At 29.2% G+C, this 6,375-nt stretch overlaps 1 protein-coding gene across 1 annotated transcript in view; it reads left to right on the top strand.

Moving 5' to 3' along the window:
- The window catches only part of LOC119605961 (protein doublesex-like), a gene marked incomplete at its 5' end in the record, with an annotated part of 49,151 nt that extends 43,364 nt beyond the window's left edge, over positions 1-5,787 (top strand). Inside the window, one exon of the mRNA XM_037959314.1 lies at positions 4,812-5,787. The remainder of the gene's footprint in view (positions 1-4,811) is intronic.
- Positions 5,788-6,375: the final 588 nt, after the last annotated feature.

The following is a 6,375-nucleotide window of genomic DNA, read 5'->3' on the forward strand; positions in this document are numbered from 1 at the left end:
TTAGATAATTTATTTCCTGATATTAAAAATATATGAGTTTAAAGAATGACGAATTTATGATATCACCAATCACCATACAATTTAGGGGCTATTAGTTTAAATGTTGCGATAGTTTGAGAAAAAATTAAAAGAAAAATTGGTGACTGGCAAATCGTTTGAATACATCGCTGTTTCATTATCAGTGTAGGTGTGAGGGCGGACTATATAAATGTTACCTAATGCATTATATTAAAAATTGGACTCTATACATACATATTTCGCTGATTTCAAAAATATGTAGAAACATTTTTTTTTTTTTTTTTTTTTTGAAATCTCTCAAAATCTTTTGTAACATATTATTTTGTATGTTGATTTTATAATTTTGTATGACATTTTAATTTCCCCAAAACCATTATAAATCAAATTTTATTAGACTTTTGCACTTAAAATACTAACTGAAAAAATCACAACTGTTCTTCAAATGTACAAAAATCATAAATCTTTTTCAAAATACCAAAACGAATCGAAATTCAAGAGTCTAGTATAAAGTTTCATACATTACTTATACAATTGCTTAAGTACTTTTGAATTTTGGCAAAATTATTTCATGGGTCTATAAAATGTTGTGCACTACACATAAATGGCAGAATATTTATGTTGAGTAAGGAATATTTTGTCACAAGAATAAGACAAACAAAATCGTTAATGTAAAGAAATCAAAATTAATTTTGGAGAAAAAACAACACATCAAAAAACATTAAAACTGTTGGAAAATTAAATAAAATAATAAAATGCGAGCAAAATATTTCTTTTGAGATTTTTAATAAGAATTGGAAGACTGATTCCGAATTAAAGTGAGTACGTAATATAAAATTTTGAAATGCAATAGAACATAACCAAACTGCACTAGAACTGAACTAGATCTGAACTAGAGCTGAACTAGAACTGAACTAGAACTGAACTAGAACTGAACTAGAACTGAACTAGAACTGAACTAGAACTGAACTAGAACTGAACTAGAACTGAACTAAAACTGAACTAGAACTGAACTAGAACTGAACTAGAACTGAACTAGAACTGAACTAGAACTGAACTAAAACTGAACTAGAACTGAACTAGAACTGAACTAGAACTGAACTAGAATTAACTAGAACTGAACTAGAACTAGAACTGTACTAGAACTGAACTAGAACTGAACTAGAACTGAACTAGAACTGAACTAGAACTGAACTAGAACTGAACTAGAACTGAACTAGAACTGAACTAGAACTGAACTAGAACTGAACTAGAACTGAACTAGAACTGAACTAGAACTGAACTAGAACTGAACTAGAACTGAAACTAGAAATGAACTAAAACTGAACTAGAACTGAACTAGAACTGAACTAACCCTGAACTAGAACTGAACTGGAACTAGAACTAGAACTGAACTAGAACTGAACTAGAACTGAACTAGAACTGAACTAGAACTGAACTAGAACTGAACTAGAACTGAACTAGAACTGAACTAGAACTGAACTAGAACTGAACTAGAACTGAACTAGAACTGAACTAGAACTGAACTAGAACTGAACTAGAACTGAACTAGAACTGAACTAGAACTGAACTAGAACTGAACTAGAACTGAACTAGAATGAACTAGAACTGAACTAGAACTGAACTAGAACTGAACTAGAACTGAACTAGAACTGAACTAGAACTGAACTAGAACTGAACTAGAACTGAACTAGAACTTGAACTAGAACTGACTAGAACTGAACTAGAACTGAACTAGAACTGAACTAGAACTGACTAGAACTGAACTAGAACTGAACTAGAACTGAACTAGACTGACTAGAACTGACGAGAACTGAACTAGAACTGACTAGAACTGAACTAGAACTGAACTAGAACGAACTAAGAACTGAACTAGAACTGACTAGAACTGAACTAGAACTGACTAGAAACTGACTAAACTGAACTAGAACTGAACTAGAACTGAAACTCAGAACTGAACTAGAACTGAACTAGAACTGAACTAGAACTGAACTAGAACTGAACTAAGAACTGACTGAACAACTAGAACTGAACTAGAACTGAACTAGAACTGAACTACAACTGAATTAGAACTGAACTAGAATTGAAGTCCCTTCTTTGCAATTGTCGTGTGTCGTTCTTATTGTGTTTTCTACTTCATATAAATAGTACATTAAAAAAGTAAGTAGCACTACGTCTTCGTGGTCTTTTGATAATTTTTTGATGACGTTGTTGCTGCTGATGATGAGATGGAAGCATATGTGCCCATAGTTAAGTGTTGTATGTCTACACAACGAATTGTTTATTTTAATTGTGCGTAACGATTACGAATTTTTTATGCTGTCAACGTCAAAAATTCCAAAAACAACTAAAGATTATTGTAGAATTTTTGTTTTTGGTCGTAAATTATTTCAAAGTAGTTTTTATGATCCAAATATAAAAAAGAGCAAAATAATTTAGAATGTATAAAAGGTTTATAAATTGTGGTACAGTTTTGAAGTCTAATTAAAGAACTAAATTGAGTATGTATGTTGAAAAATGTAGAAAATTGGAAAGTAAAATCTTCTTTAGTTTATTTATTTATAGTTCTCGAGATTCAGTTTTAGGAAAACATTAGTTTAGAAGTTTTAAAACTAACACACTGCTTACAACTGTTTTTTTTTTTATTTTAATTCCAAAATAAATCTTTTAACATTTTTATGATCTATAAAAGTTTTTCGCCAAAATTTATTAGGCAAAACATCATTTATCAATTTATAACTGCAATAGTATTAACAACATTTTTAGAGTCAATTAAAAATAATACATATAAAATGACTTTGTATCTATTTATTTAATGATTTTGTATTGCAGTATTAATTAACAGAACAGTAAATTATTGACACGTTTCAAAAGCGACAAACAAAATTATCTAAAAGTGCTTAATACTAATTCTTTATATATTAAAGTTTATGTATTTTGTATGCCTGACTGAAGTCTACAGAAAGCTTAAAGATTTGATAGATTTTCTTCAAATTTGTATTTGCACTTCTTAAATGTCAAGAGTGAACTAGAGACTACTTCATATTTTAATATCTTGAGTGGGTGATGACCACATGAATAAAAAATCGTACAACTCAGAAACTGCAGGATAAAATTATTGGACTGTATTAGAATTGTACTAAAACTGGTTTAGCACTGTTCTAGAACAGGATTAGAACAGTACTAGATGTGGATTGTAACTAAACTGGAACTGAACTTGACCTCTAAAAGCACTCAACTGAAAATCTACTAGAACTCCACTGTAACTCCACTAGAACTCAGCAAGAACGCAACAAGAACTCTGTTAGAAACCACCGCTAGAACTGAACTAGAACTGAAACTAGAATTAGAACATGAACTAGAACTGAAGTAGAATTAGAACTGAACTAGAACTGAACTAGAATTAGAACTGAACTAGAACTGACTAGAATTAGACTGAACTAGAACCTGTAAGAGAACTGAACTAGAACTGAACTAGAACTGAAACTAGAACTGAACTAGAACTGAACTAGACTGAACTAGACTGAATAGAACTGAACTAGACTGAACTAGAACTGAACTAGAACTGAACTAGAACTTAAATAGAACTGAACTAGAACTGAACTAGAACTGAACTAGAACTGAACTAGAACTGAACTAGAACTGAACTAGAACTGAAACTAGAACTGAACTAGAACTGAACTAGAACTGAACTAGAACTGAACTAGAACTGAACTAGAACTGAACTAGAACTGAACTAGAACTGAACTAGAACTGAACTAGAACTGAACTAGAACTGAACTAGAACTGAACTAGAACTGAACTAGAACTGAACTAGAACTGAAACTAGAACTGAACTAGAACTGAACTAGAACTGAACTAGAACTGAACTAGAACTGAACTAGAACTGAACTAGAACTGAACTAGAACTGAACTAGAACTGAACTAGAACTGAACTAGAACTGAACTAGAAACTGAACTAGAACTGAACTAGAACTGAACTAGAACTGAACTAGAACTGAACTAGAACTGAACTAGAACTGAACTAGAACTGAACTAGAACTGAACTAGAACTGAACTAGAACTGAACTAGAACTGAACTAGAACTGAACTAGAACTGAACTAGAACTGAACTAGAACTGAACTAGAACTCAACTAGAACTGAACTAGAACTCAACTAGAACTGAACTAGAACTGAACTAGAACTGAACTAGAACTGACTAACTAGAACTGAACTAGAACTGAACTAGAACTGAACTAGAACTGAACTAGAACTGAACTAGAACTTGAACTAGAACTGAACTAGAACTGAACTAGAACTGAACTAGAACAGAACTAGAACTGAACTAGAACTGAACTAGAACTGAACTAGAACTGAACTAGAAACTGAACTAGAACTGAACTAGAACTGAACTAGAACTGAACTAGAACTGAACTAGAACTGAACTAGAACTGAACTAGAACTGAACTAGAACTGAACTAGAACTGAACTAGAACTGAACTAGAACTGAACTAGAACTGAACTAGAACTGAACTAGAACTAAACTAAAACTGAACTAGAACTGGAACTGAATTAAACTGAACTAGAACTGAACTAGAACTGAACTAGAACTGAACTAGAACTGAACTAGAACTGATCTTAAACTGATCTTAAACTGAACAAGAACTAGAACTAAAGTAGAACTGAACTAGAAAAAGGCCCCATAAAATGGTTTATGTTGTATAACATGAAATTAAATATATATAGTTAATTAAATACAACTGTTTATTTTTAAAATTGTATTAATAATAATGTTTGTTCTAAAATTTCTTTACAGGGATGATTAATTTATTAAATGCTTTACGTGTGTTTTTGTGGATGTAAATAAACGAACGGGTCTATTATTTTTTACACAAAATTGTTAATAAACTAAAATGAGGCACCTTTCAACGTTGAACTTCTCCTATAAAAAAATAATTGCAACATACTAGATTTAAAATAAAATAAAAACAAAAAAAAATAAATAAATACCTATAATTATTACTTTGTTTATAAATACAGGTATAAAGGAAAATTAAACCAAATAAGGTTATAGCCACATAAAGAAATTATTTAATTTTTAATAAATTTTAATTAATATAAAAATAAACTTAAAACTTGAAAAAATAAATCATAAAACATATAAATTGCAAATTATATTACATATTGAAAATTAACTATTTATACAGTAGAGAGCAAAAATAAATTAGTTTAAACTAAACAGAAACTAAAGTCATTAATTAATTTTGTTTTTAGTGAAAAAGTAGAAAACTAAAGGCAAAATTTATAATATTTAAATTATATGTATATTTATGATCTCAATTAAAAATTGTAATTAATAAAATAAAATTTGATTTGTAAATTAAAAAAGCAATGAAATTAAACAAAATTTGAATTCAATGAATTTGTAATTATAATAAAATTTAATTTGAAAATCATACTAGATCTCTTAATAAAAAACCTTCTGCTTTTTTTAATTTAATAATAAAAAACATTAAAAATGTGTAAAAAATAAATTACAATAAGATGATGCAATTCCAAAACAAAAAACTAACTGAAACAAAGAACAATGACCTTTGACCTGAGAAAGATCAATTTCAAATTACATGTAAATCAAATCAGTTGTGTAAAGTTTTTAAAGTTATGTTTGGAATATCACTCATGTAAAACACAAAAAACTGCGATATAAATGTGTAAAATGTAGTCAAAAAATTAGTTTGTAAAAAATTTAATATTTATATGTATATGATAAAAATAAAACGATAATAAATTTATTACAAACTTTCAAAAAATAAATCACATGTCCTAATACTATGAAATACAATTAAATTATTATTCTAATTGTGTTTAAATAAAAAACTAAAACAAATAAAAATTAAATAAAAAGAATATTAAATAAAATATCTACAGAGTTTTGATTTATTTACCAAAAACTATTCTTAAGAACAAGTCATGCAAGTAGAACTAGAACTAAATTACAAATGAGCTAAAACTGTACTAGAACTGGGCAAGAAATGAACAGGAAATGAAATAGAATTAGAGTGAATTGGAACTGAACTAGAACTGTACTAGAATTGAACTAGAACTGAACTAGAACTGAACTAGAACTGAACTAGAACTGAACTAGAACTGAACTAGAACTAACTACTAAACTGAACTAGAACTGAACTAGAACTGAACTAGAACTGAACTAGAACTGAACTAGAACTGAACTAGAACTGAACTAGAACTGAACTAGAACTGAACTAGAACTGAACTAGAACTGAACTAGAACTGAACTAGAACTGAACTAGAACTGAACTAGAACTGAACTAGAACTGAACTAGAACTGAACTAAAGAACTAGAACTGACTAGAACTGAA

This window comes from Lucilia sericata, unplaced genomic scaffold (assembly GCF_015586225.1).
Source record: "Lucilia sericata isolate MDLA Ls3-8-SP2 unplaced genomic scaffold, ASM1558622v1 Contig000540F_arrow, whole genome shotgun sequence".
NCBI classification, from domain to species: Eukaryota; Metazoa; Arthropoda; class Insecta; order Diptera; family Calliphoridae; genus Lucilia; species Lucilia sericata.